We start from the raw sequence: 14,850 nt of genomic DNA on the forward strand, positions 1-14,850 counted from the left end.
TCTACTTTAGTGCAACAAAGACCATCTCAATTACAAAGACAGAATCGCACACTATTATTCATGAATTATCACAATAATAATTGATCCAATTTTGCCATGGCATCTCTAAAGAATTACAGATGGAAATAATTGATTCATGAAACACATGATGAAAGAGGCAATCCAGAAATTTAATTCTAGAAATTTAATTAAAAAATGAATAAAAAGTGTCGATTGATCTATGTCTACTAAGTGTTGATTTTATCTATCACAAGATTCAAAAGGCAATCCAACATCATTGTGATCCTCTTTTCAACAAGTTTATTTTAATTATTCATCATATAATAACTACCATGATGAATTTTACAATCATTTGTTGTTATAAGCATCCATTTGAATATTAATTAAAAAAACCTTCATTATCATGGTAATTTGTCTGCTTGAAATACCTTCATTCATCTTTACCAATACGATAATCCATATAATAAACTTGCACTTAATATCATAAAGAACGAGATCTTTTTCTTTGACTAATCATAAAAATGAGATTTGTTTTTTAAAGAGCGAAATTAAAGTATACCAGAAGGGTTCATGATTACTTGATTTGATTAATTATGAGCCATTGATTAAAATGAAATGGAAGGCTACGATTTGGTGTCAACGAATCCATTGACACTTGATGTCAACAGATCCTATCTCATATAATGAAACTGTTTCAAGAAATAGCAACAAGTAATTAACAACTCCTTGATTGGGTAGTTTTTATAATTGTTAATCTCCCTGAAAGAGTGGTCACCCTTCCACTGCAGCCGACGGAAATATAATTATATATTTACGCCTAATAATAATATATATATATATATATATATATATATATATACTAAACTCTTGGGATGTCATGGATTCCATGGGTCTCTAAAGAGATCCGTTCCAGAAATGAGGATGTTGTGTTGAATGTGTTCTAAGATTAGACGAGATAAAATTAAAAATGACAACATTAGAGAGAGTTGAGGTTGCTCATATAGAAGAAAAGATGATATAAATTAGACTTAGATGGTTTGAGTATGTAGGGTTAGAACTAAAAAAATTATAAGATAAAACTATTAAGAAGAATCTAGAGATAAATGTCTTAGAGAATTAAAGACATGATTTTTGATAGAACATTATTGTATGCAGGGGAGGAGCCACCCCCCAGCTAGCCTGGGCTAATGCCCAGGCTCGGCTCCAACTTTCTTTGTAGCAAACCCAACCATTACTAAATTTTTTAGCTTTTCCTGCGGATTTACCTGCGGATTTTTGTGTAAATTCCGTAGGAAACACATTTCCTGCAGATTTTGCCAAGGATTTAGGTTCCGCAGGAAAGATATATCCGTAGGAAATGTGAAATTATTCGCAGGAAGGAAGTAACGTTTTGCGATAAATTTTTTGCCCAGACTCTATAAAATTCCTGGCTCCGCCACTGATTGTATGCTTGATTCATGCATGTAATCGATCTCACTCAGTGAGATAAGACTGTTGTTGTTTTTTATTTATTTACAATTTTTTTCACAGAGTCAAAGATTTTATTTATTCGGATAATTGTACCTTCAATCAGAATAACAATGAGATTCTGGGTGTATTCTTATGAAGATGTGCGTGTCTCTGTGGCAATTGATCATATAGAAAATAGAAGGCTCAACTCACTACTCCGCTATTATTTTTCAATTTGAAGTCGCATAATATAAGACAATCTCCAAGATATTTTTTTTAATGATAAAGTAAATGTATATATTAAACGAAGAATGAGTAACATGTCCAATCTCCGTTCCATGGTTGTTCTTTTGCCACTATGATAATTCTTACATACACATGTGAAGGATTAATTCAGAGATCCGTGCCAATTTTTTTTTTTGGAATTTTAAGTTGAGCCAATTGTCAAATATGTAAAAGGGAATTCTCAATGATTTTTTGGTTATATATTAGTCAATTATCAAATATGTAAAAGGAAATCCCCAATTATTTTTTAATCATATATTAGAAGTAAGAATAAGAAGAAATCACCAATTATCAAATTCTTTTGAATCATATTAAGGGTCCGTTTATGGTCAGGATAGAATAGAGGAAGGATATGATATAAAGCTGGATAGAGATAAGATATGATAATGACATGATAAGTATTAATCATATCATGTGTTTGATGCACACATGATAACAAACAAGATATCATTATAATTAAATGAAAAAATTGCTCTCATATTTAATTAAATATTATAAAAATGGCACGTTATTAATTATAATAGAATACATCCTATCATTATTTTAAAAATGACAATATTTTAATAATGACAGAATATCAAGATAATAAATAAGGAATGATCTTCTAATCCCATCAGGATAATTTCTAACCCAGCTTATACTCAGGATAAAAATTACAAAGGAAAGTCAGGATATGATAGAAAATGATTTATTTTATCCTATCCCTTTGGTCTATCAAACGTGATATTTAAGCAGGATATAATTAATGTATCATATCCTGTCTCCCTATCCTGACCATCAAACAGACCCTAATAGTATTTAATAAAATAAGAATGGTTGGATAGGAATTGATAAATCCAACCAACATCTCACAAAAAAAAAAAAAAAAGTCCACCAACATTTCAAATCAATTCAATTTAAAGATGTTTTCAATATCTTATTTAAAGCTAAAATGTACCTTTTTTGTACCTTTTTTTTTTAAAGTCGTACAAAAAAATTTAGAATGTTACAATGCAATGAATATTTTTTTTTTGACGGATACAATGCAATGAATATTGATCATACTAAATTAACAGATCTAAATAAAATACATTGTGAATATATAACACACTATCATTTACATAGAAATTAATTATATGTATTTTAATTCAAATAAATGTCTCCTTCAAAAATAAATTAAAATAAATGACAAAGGTTCAGTACATAAAGAAAAAGCTTAAAAAAAAGTTCACAACTCACCACTCTTTTCACCCAACCACAAAGTTGTTGATTCAACTTTTGTTGCCATCATGATAATCTAATGAGTGAGTGATTTGCAAATATTTTTTTAAATACTTTTTGAATCATGAGAGTGAGAGATGTCCTCTGATTCAGACGAGTCTTCGGAGTCCAATTCACATAAAAAATTATTAAAAAAAATTGTTTTATTTAAATTGTCAATTTTAAATTTCTATAGTAGTCATTAAATAGCCTCAATTAGTTTTTTCAAACCGAGAAGACTAAATTTTGGAAAATTCTACAAGAAAAAATATTATTGAAGAACATAAGAATATCATATAATTATATAAGTTTAATATACTCAAGTTCTAACAATTTATCGCATAGATCTAATCACGAAATCTGAAAAATATTTTTAAACATATAGTGAGATTGAGGCTAAATTTTCTAATTTATTTTTTTAAACTAAAAGTGCTTTTATTTTTTCTTAGCAACTTGGGTCTCAATTTTTATACAAAACTAAATTTTCTCTTCACTCAGAATTCAATTGTGTCATCATTCACTATGTTAACCTGGAAATGTGTGATATCATAATTTCTAATCAAACATTTTTTAAGAAATATATAATATCAATTAATAGCTCATTATTGTATTTATAGCAATAGCAATGACAATCAAATGGTTTCATCGCAAAGATGTACACGGCAACATGCATTTCAAAGTAAATAAGGATGCAGACTTTCATTTGTAAAAAAAAAAGGACTTTCTTGCCTTTTAAATTTGAAACCTTGACCTTTATTTGCATCCCGACATATTTCATCTATTGCAGATCAAAATTTGTACATTTTTTTTTTGTTGTGTACGTATGTAACTCATTTACTAAAGACAAAAAGTGAAGGAATTTGAAGCAATATAAACATGCATATTTCAATTCATCATAACACGTTGACGTTTTTTCATGGTTTGATCCCACCAAAGACCAGGCGTGAAGGAATTTGAAATAAAATAAAAAATTGAAATAGTTTTTTTATTTAATATAAAATCCAAACAAATGACGCAAAAAAAAGCTAAAAAGACAAATCATCATAATGTTCAGAGTTTCGCGGAAGTATACAATAGGTTGGATCGCCACATTTGGCTAAGAGAAACTTCACAAATGAGATCGACGGCATATTTTGATCCAAAACCGTAAGACATTACGTATCTCACTAACACGTTGCTTAAAATCTACTCCTGCATCCAACCTAGAAGTTTAACTCACACATGACACATTAACATCTCTTTTTAAGTGTGAGACTCTTTGTATTTGTGACTTGGTTAGATAGTCTGATAAGGTCAGAGGCACAACTTGGTAAAAAAGGTGGGTGGGTGGCAGTTTCAAAGAGAGATGTTTTTTTTTTTTCCCTTTCTTTCATGAGAAGAGAGAAATTAAATTAGAAAAAGAAATAAGATGAAAAAGAAATTTGAACATAGAGAAGTAATAAGGGAAAATAATAAGTTGATGTTAATTTTATGGGTTTATTGAAGAAGTTGGAGATTTATGGGTAATTATACTACCAAAATATTAGAGTTATTAAAAAAAGGGTTAATTAAGTTTTTGGTCCCTATAAATATCTGCAGTTTTGTTTTTAGTCCCCATAAAAATAAATCACACTTTTTAGTCCCTACAAAATTTTCCGTTAATGTTTTTAGTCCCTGTTAAATTAAAATTTGTTTAATTATGCTTAAAATTTTAAATTTTTTAATGATTTTATACATACTTGTTTAAAACATTATAAAAGGTTCCGCCACAATAAATTAGCTCAAAATTTTATTTTTACGTCTAAATTTCGTTAGTTTTATCTTAAATTTTTGGCGTTTTAAAAAAATTATATTTAACTCATTACGTGTCAAAAAATTCTAATTTTTTATAAAAGAGATTATTATAATGTTCTTAACATGTCTGTTAAAAATCATTAAAAAATATAAAAGTTTAAGTATAATAAAACAATTTTCAATTTAACAGGGACCAACGAATACTTTTAGTCCTTGTAAAATTAAAATTTGCTTATTTGTACTTAAACTTTTAAATTTGTAATATATTTTTCATATACTTACTTAGAATATTATACAAAGTTTCTCCGCAAAAAAGTAACTTAAAATTTTATTATTACGTCCAAATTTTCATTAATATAATATTGAAAATTTGGCTTTTAGACAAATTCATACTTAATTCATTACATGTTAAAAAACTAAATTTTTATACAAAAGAGTGTCTTACGATGTTATGAACAAGTATGTAAAAAATCATTAAAAAATTTAAAATTTTAAGCATAATTAAACAAATTTTAATTTAACAGGGACTAAAAACACTAACGAAAAATATTGTAGGGACTAAAAAATGTGATTTATTTTTATAGGGACTAAAAACAAAACTGCAGATATTTATAGGGACCAAAAACTTAATTAACCCTTAAAAAAATATCAATTTAAAATGTCTAATAAACATGAACTTTGTTAACTTAGTACAATACATCTATGTTTTCCTTTTGTGAGATCCTCCCACAAAAGACCAAAGATGATTCTTTTAAAGGAATAAAATACAAAGGCATTAAGAGCAAGTTACGACTTCTCAACTATGCTGACACCTCATTATTAGCTTTCTCATTTGCCCAAACTCTAAAAAGGGTGAAGAAATTTGAAATAATAAAGGCTGAATAAAAAAATTTGCATGAAAACGAATGACATTCAAAGTATCAAATTTAAGATAAAATAATAAACAAATGACACTCAAAAACTAACAAAGCAAATCATTGTAATGTTTTGTCAAAAAAAAATCATTATAATGTCTATGCTTCCGATAGAGCTTGCATTGGGTTGTCTCATCGTATTAGACTATGAGAAATCACACACGTGAGATTAATATTATATCTTCATTCAAAATATCTAGGCGTATATATGCGTGTCATCTCACATATATGTTATTCAACATCTACTATTCCATCAATTGTAGAACTTTAACTCTTATTTGACATATTAGCATTTCTCCCTCAATTGTGTGACTACCGCGTCCGTAAGTATATGACATAGTCAAATAAGGTCAAACAGAGGTTCCTTTCTTTCATGAGAAGTGAGAAAGAAAATTAGATGTTTTTTTGTGATTGAGATAAATGATACCGGTAAAAAAAATGTGTTTTGTCCACGAGGTTATAAAGAATAAAGTGAGTCAAAGAAGTTCAAGATTTTTGAGTAATTAATTTACCCAAAAATTAGACTTAATTAAAAAAACAGAATAACTTTAAAAATTTCTAATAAGCACGCATTTTGTTAATTCAACATAACACATTAGAGTTTTTCTATAGTTAAATCTCACCAAAAGACAAAAGGCGAAGAAATTTAAAATAATAGGGATTGATAAAAAAAATTACATGGAAGTGAACAACAACAAAAAATTTAAATTCAATATAAAAATTAAACATATACTCTTATATTGGTCTCTCATTTTGTAACCAAAAAAATATTGGTCATCTCATTTATAATCTCAACATCTACTCTTGCATCTAATGTGGAACTTTAAATTACAATTGACACAATAACATATCTCTCTTAATTGTGAGACTACGCGTCTATGATTCGGTGACATAACCAAATAAGGTCAGGCGGAGGTACTCACTCCGTCCCATAATAACCGAGTCATTTGCAAAAACAAAGTATCCCAAAATATCTGAGCCATTTCACTTTTCAATGCAATATTAATTACTTTTTTCTCTTTATAACGCTAGTTAATACTACTTTCATCACTCCCAATTCTATATATTCCACTTTGAATTTCTAAGAGTGGTGAATGCACAAATACTTAACAAGAGCACTTAAAACCATTTTTATCTCTTCTTCATTTATACGTCCTTATTAATATGTATGAAATGAGCAAATGACTCAGTTAATCCGGGACGGAGGGAGTATAACATGATTAAAATGGTGGATTGATGTTGATTTCATGGAGAGAGGTTTATGATTCTAAATTTCATGAAAAGAGAGAAAGGAAATTGTAAAAAGAAAGAATACGAATAAGTAATTTGAAAATGAGATAAATGATTGGAAAAAAAAACGTAGTGTGTGTTTCGTCCGTGAAAGTATTGAAAATAAAGTGAGTTATTAGTAGTTTTATGGTTTAGTTGAAGGAGTTAAAAATTTACGAGTAGTTATTTCACCAACAAAAAAAAGACTCAATTGAAAAATGTCACATAATTTTAAAATATCGTTTTGTCAATTCGGCAAAACACATGCATTTTTTCATTGTTAGATCCCCGCAAAGAGCAAAAGTGAAGGTATTTTAAATAATAGAGGTTGGATAAAAACATTTGAATGAAAGTGAATGACATCTAAAAATGTATATTTAATATCAAAAAACTTATGCAAATGAAATCCAAAAACTATCAAAACAATTCATCGTGATGTTCGGAGTTCTTAGAGTGCCTACAATGAGTTTGATCATCACATTTGACTAAGAGAAACCCCACACGTGAAATTCACATCACATTTAAACCTAAAAGCTTATGACATTGGATATATTAGTCATCTCACTTATATGAATAATGTTGAAGTTTAAATCATATATGACACATTAACGTCTATCCCTCAGGTGTGAGACTATATGTATTTGTGATATGATGCGATAATCAAATAAGCTCAAAGGCACAACATGGTAAAAAAAAATGTGATTGGTGATAGTTTCATAGAGAGATGTCTTTGTTCTTTTCTTTCAAGAGAAAAAAGAAAGTAAATTAGAAAAAGAAAGAAGATAAAAAGGAATGTGTACAAGAGAGAAATAATAAGGGAAAAATTAAGGAGTGTATGCTTTATTCGTGATAGTATAGGGAATATAATGAGTTGCTGGTAATTTTATGAATTTGTTGAAGGTGTAGAAAATTACTGGGTAATCATGCTAGCAAAATAATAGATTCATTCAAAAAAATGTCACATCAATTTAAAATATCTAATAAGTGTATTTTGTCAACTTAGTAGAACACGTCTACATTTTACCATTGTCAAATCAGACCAAAGACTAAAATTGAAGAAATTTAAAATAATAGAGGTTGAATAAAAAAATTGCATGGAAGCGAATGACATCCCAAAACTAAAATTTAAAATACAAAATTTAACAAATGACACCAAAAAACTAACAAAACAAATCATAATAATGTTGGGACTTTTGTGGGAACCTGTATTGGATTGTATCATAACATTAGACTAAAAGCAAGCACATAAGTGAGATTGACATCACAATTACATCCAAGTTCTTAAGACATTATGAGTCATCTCACTAATATGTTGTTCAATATATATTATATGAAATTCAATGTGTTATTTTAACCCACACTTGACACATTAGCATCTCTCAATTAAATACGAGACAACACTTCCGCTCCCCAAAAATGTTGAAGCGTATATGATATCACCATTGGGACTTACATGGGAGACAACACTTGTGTGATTCGACACATTGCAGAAAAAACAACCACACAAGTGAGAATGATGTCGCATTTTCATCTAAAATTTTAAGACTTTAGTATATGAGTTTTTTTTCATTTATTTGTTCTTCGACCTCCAATATTTTATCCAATGATGAGATTTAAGTGACACTTTTTTTTGTGGAGTCCGAGGTTTGAACCCCAGACCTTTCATATATTATGCATTGTCCACACCAACTGAGCTAAGTTCAAGAGAACTTTAACCAACACTTGATACATCACAATATCCTCTCCATTAAATATGACGAAATTCTAGCCCGTGCTTAGCACGGGTGTCCAAACTAGTAGCGGTACATATTGCAAGACGCATCTTTATTTTTTATAATTTTTTCTAATAAAGGAGAAGGGAGGTCTATGTTCAAAATCCAGTATCAAATTGAAGGTTGATTTTTATTAGAATTTAGCTCGATTGGGTTCACACATAAATAAATAAGTAAATCATATATTTCTTTCTTTTAGTAATATTCATAAGTTTTCTTGCGAGCAAAGTGGCATAAGTGTTCATTTAAGTTATGGGAAATACTATTTAATGCGAGAAATAATCCCGAACTTGTATTCTACTCTGCCCTTTGTTTGTTCACTTCTATTTATTTTTCAAACTTCCCTTGATTTCCGCTGGTTCCTGATTTTTCATTGGTCCATTTCTATTCTTGACCTGGATATAATATGTCGCTATCTATAGCATTGCTCATAAATTATATGTCTATGCCAAATATTTCCTTGAAGTTTTATTTTCAATATATGTCCTCTAAGTTTCAAAAAGTTTACATCGTTGACTATTTCAAAAAGTTTGTGAATTATTACGAGGTTTACGATAAAAGAAGATATGTCACTTACAAGCACTGAATAAAAATTATGGAAATATATTCTCATAATTAAACCAAATATACTTCCAACCTTTTAACATAAATAACATTAAGATTACAATCAACATTATTTTAACTTAACTTTAGCTACATTTGATAATTTAAAATAGTGGACTAGGTGGAGGTGGAGTAGATGTTGTAGGAGGTGGAGGTGAACTTGGTGTTGTCGGTGTTGCAGGTGGAGGTGGACTTGGTACTAATGGAGCTGCAGGAGTTACAGGTGGAGGTGGACTTGGAACTAATGGAGCTGGAGGAGTTAGAAGTGGACTTGGTATTAATGGTGGACTTGGTATTAATGGAGTTAGAGGTGGATTTGTTGTGCCGGGCCATCCTGGAATGCCGGGAATACCGGGCCATGTTGGTAGGCCTGGAACACCGGGAAATCCAGGTATATTGAAGCAATCTGTTCTTGCATCACCATTCTTCTTTGTTGCAACCTCAACTACGCGTGAACTTGTTTTCAATGGAGGAGTTACAGGTGTTACACCGGGCCATCCTGGAATGCCTGGAATACCGGGCCATGTTGGTAGGCCTGGAACACCGGGAAATCCAGGTATATTGAAGCAATCTGTACTTGCATCGTCATTCTTCTTTGTAGCAACCTCAACTGCATGTGAACTTGTTTTTAATGGAGGAGTTATAGGTGTTACACCGGGCCATCCAGGAATGCCCGAAATACCAGGCCATGTTGGTAGGCCTGGAACACCGGGAAATCCAGGTATATTGAAGCAATCTGTACTTGCATCGCCATTCTGCTTTGTAGCAACCTCAACTGCACGTGAACTTGTTTTTAATGGAGGAGTTACAGGTGTTACACCGGGCCATCCTGGAATGCCTGGAATACCGGGCCATGTCGGTAGGCCTGGAATACCGGGCCATGTTGGTAGGCCTGGAACACCGGGAAGTCCAGGTATATTGAAACAATCCGAACTTGCATCATTTTGCTTTGTCTCAACTGCAAAAATAAGAGCCATAATCATATCAAATTACACATATTTTCCATCAAAATTTTCTTGAAATTAGTAATTTAAGAATAGTGAACATAAACTTCACAAATTTGGTTCGACATAATAAATGACATCCATATATCCATCAAAAAATGTGTAGGTGCATGAGATGATCACATGAATTTTACTATAGACAAAACAAGTCAATAAGAGTGCCCAATTAAAAATAAACAATTAGAGTGAAAGTGGTGAAAATGGCTTACTACTTGAATTATTTTTTATGGTTAAGAAAAGGGTGGATCCTTAATGTAATGGGGTTGACCATTAAGAAAAGTATGAAGATATGTTTATGGAGGGAAATTGAACATGGAATGGAAACTTATTCCTCTATGGTCAATTCTATAGGAGCATTGTAAGGAGGTAAAATTGCCAATCATCACATGAATAACTCTTGAACCTATTATTGCATTTTATTCAATTATTATGACTGCAAAATACAAAAGAAAATTGAAAACTCATTCTTTCTAGAGATTGAGGAAATCTTACCCAAGTGCCTAGCTTCCCCCATGAAAGAGATTAAAACAGCCATGACCAAGAGGCTTTGGATAAGCAATGTTAGTTTTGAAACCATTTTTCTGAAGTAATTTAGAACTAACTAAAAGTGTTGTAAATTCAAGATGTGAAAATTAGGGTCAAAATGCAATATATATATAAGAGAGCTTGATGGTGAGTGGACTAGGCCATTAGGATTAACACAAATTTTTTGGTCTTGTCTTAAATTTGGAATTGGTTTTTTAGTCAACAAGCATTATATTTTTTTCCTAAAAAAATATATTTCTTCATACGAGCATAATATTTATTTAATATAAAAGGTAATAATTTTAATTATTAAAACAGTAATAATATCATTCAAATCAATATTTAAATTTTATACTAATACTAAATAATCCTTACTTTTTTTCCTTAGCTGAACTTTTTCATCGTTGAAAAATGGGTCAAAATTCTAATACAAGGAAAATTTAAATTTTACATGTAAACTGTTACGAATAATTAATCTATATTGATTGAATAAAACATTTATAGACATTCTTTACGAAATAATCTATATTGATTGAATTTGGTCAAGAAAAATAATCTATATTGATTGAATAAAAAATTTATAAATATTCTATACTGACAAATAGCGTTTATATTTTTATTTTCTATGATAACTTTTGTTTTGTTTTGTTAAGACTATGATAAAATTTAATAGTACACATTTTCAATAAATAAATTAAAGACTCAACATCTGAATCTATTTTACTCAGTCAAAACAAAGTTTGAATATATTTCATAAGAAATATTTCAAGCTTTTAACATTTTTGGATTTTTTTTATCAAAATTGAAGAACAGATTTTCAACCAAAAGATTCTATGATAACCGACTTTGGGTTTTAATTTAAATAGTAATAATATATTTTTAATATATGGATCATTGAAACTTGAAGATTTTTATTTCCGTTGATATAGTCCAGTGGTTTAACTGCATTAGCGATTTATGCATATGTCTAAGTTCAAACATTGGACTCAGGATTTACGTGTTGGGGATAGGCCACTCATATATAAGAATTAAAGATTATAAAAACAAATAACATTTTAAGAAATGCATTATTAGTTCTTTAAAAAAAGCATTATTAGTTCGTAAATTAAATACTTACCATCTAAATATATTTCAAAAATTATTTTTTTGACTATACATTTAATGAAATATATCTCAATTGTAAAGTTAAATAATTAATACTTTAAAAAAAAAGTTAAATAATTAATAAATTTGTTTGAATACATATCATTTAGATATACAGATGTATTTCTTTTCGGTACAAATGCAGATGTATTTTTTTTTTTGGTCAAGAATGCAGATGTATTTTTATACAGATAATAATATATAATTTAATTTAATGTAATATAAACATAACTTAAGTGCCCCTTTTTTTTAAAGTTAAATCTTATGTGAACCTTTCAAAGAATATGTCACAAAATTATAATTCTTGAAAACTCGTGAAGGTAATCCAACATATTATTTTAGAAATTTCTATTTTCTCTTCTTTACTCTTTTCACCTCTCATTTTATTTTAGAAATTTCCATTTCATTTTCCATCTAATCTCTCCCGTAGAGCATTTTTTTGTTCAAAATTGTGATTACCACAGGCTAAGACTTTATATGACCATACTTATGAATTTAAGATACTTTCACTTTTAATTTAATGATTTTTTAAGGTAAACATAAGTATGGATTTTAAATTATATATATATATATAATGATACTCATAATGCATTTAGTGAAAAATATGTTCAGAAAAAACTTGATTAAATTGCAATATACTTTTGTAAAAAAAAACTAAAATATATACCAAAGCATAACAAGTCAATTTTCCTTAGATCTCTTGGTGTCAGAATTCTCTCCTCAATCTTATAGTCTTTAGTTCAAGACTTGGCGTCTTAAAAAAAAAACCAAAGCATAATAATATGTATTTACTGTTTTTTGAACGAACATATTTACTTTTTTTTTATCTATTAGTCTAGTGGCTGGAGCTCACACATATAAATGTGGAGAAGTGGGGTGTCCGAAGTTCGAACCCCGACCCTGCATAAATTATGCAATATCCCTACCAGTTGAGTTAAGCTCTCGGAAACATATTTACATTTTTGAAAGAAGAGAAATATATTTGTTTTGGTAAAAAAAAGAAAATCTATTTTACAAATAAACACGAAATCGTTTATAAATGATCATTTTTTGTATTTCAATTAAAAGTTAAAGTATCTTAAATGAATAATCATGGTCATATAAAAGAGATATCCCTTCAACACGCTAAGGACGGTTAAAAATAGACCAAATACATGAGTTATTCAATAAAACTAAAAATTAAATTGTTTGTTATAATAAAGACCGAAGAAAATAAAACAAAAATAAGATTAACAAAAATAGCCTTATGGTGGTTGAAAGTACATAAGGTTGTTTTTACGTTTGGTGATCATTTGTGGTGGTCGAGCTCCATGTCGTGTTTAGGCATTGGTTAACCACTTCTTGTAATTATTTAGACCAACTTATTTCTTTTATAGTAGTCTTTTCGGTACATCTTATGCTGTGAAGATTGTTATGACAATGTTAATATAATCCATTTTTACTTGTTAAAAAAAAAAAAAAACAAAAATAGCCTTATTGTAACAAATATCACCTCAACACAATCTTGTAACTCCGGCATATATCATTCAACCATAGGCACATTAAAATAATAAACTATCTAACTACATATAATCAGAGCCGTTTTTAACATTTTAGTGCTTTAGGGTAAACCTACAATTTAGGTCCAAAATAATAAGTATGTAAAAAACTTTAAATTTTCAAAGTGTTAAAATAATTTGCTTGAACATGATAGTGTTTACTACATTACAAAATTATCTAACAAAAACATCAAAATTCATACAAAAAACATTGAGATTTTTTTTATTTAATATTCAAATGATCATATAAAACATTTTCTTCGGACGTTTCTAGATACAAAGTCACTAATAGTTGTGTCAATAAGTTGTGATGGGATTGTAAAAACATTAATTTTTCAAATAGTTGGAGAAGAGACACTCTAACTAGGGATAGCAAATGGATGGGTAAAAGATAAATCAATTTAACACAAAAAAAGCATTTGCCTTAGAGACGAGGTCAATCAAATGGGTCCAATAAGCAACAAAATCTCCTCTCATAAAACATGTCTAATTACATATATAACCCTCAACTTTTTTAAATAAGGGGTGTTGCCATGTTGAATGATTTCTTTTGATTTTGATGGAAAGGTTTGGGATGGTAGAATGTTAGGAATTCGAATTTCCTTTATAACATCACGATAAATTATAAATGAGTCAACAAAGAACTAAATTTATTACTTACAATCACACTTCAATTTGGAATTTAAGTAATTTTTTAGGACCTAATGAACCCCTATTTTTTTTTTGTTGGGACCCAAATTCCGTACTTATTTTTTAGAGTCTAGGACTACCGCCCTCCTCGCTATGACTGATATACGACCCTCTGCATAAAATATGTGTAATAACAAGGAGTATCCTTCTTTATGCTCAAAGAACTAATATACTTACCATGTTTTGACGATGACAAGCGTGAAATTCGTGCTGAAATTTCAACATTACAGATTTTCTCCATGCCATGCAATGGAGCTGCGGAGAGGGCAAAAAGCAAAAATAGAACTAAACATTTTTAATGTTCATTGCAGTATGCTATAAGGTAATAACATATGTGAACAATGAATGATACATCAAGAAAGATGCAATACCAGATGATGCAAATTTGATAAAATATAATCTCCATAACACTCCCTTTTTCCACTACAAAAAAAAAACAAAAAGAAATTCCCCAGTATATTAGATATTATATACTTCCTATTACTACTTCAATTGTCAATAGATTATGACTATCGGAGCAAAACATGTAAATGCAATAAGTGTAGATGCAAAAGTTGATTTTAACATGTATAAGTCGATTTTGCGTTTGGTGGATAAAATTAAGTTACTTTCCTTCTCGTGGTTGAAGATGAAACTTGTTCATTTA

The sequence above is a fragment of the Medicago truncatula genome, chromosome 5 (genome assembly GCF_003473485.1).
Source record: "Medicago truncatula cultivar Jemalong A17 chromosome 5, MtrunA17r5.0-ANR, whole genome shotgun sequence".
NCBI classification, from domain to species: Eukaryota; Viridiplantae; Streptophyta; class Magnoliopsida; order Fabales; family Fabaceae; genus Medicago; species Medicago truncatula.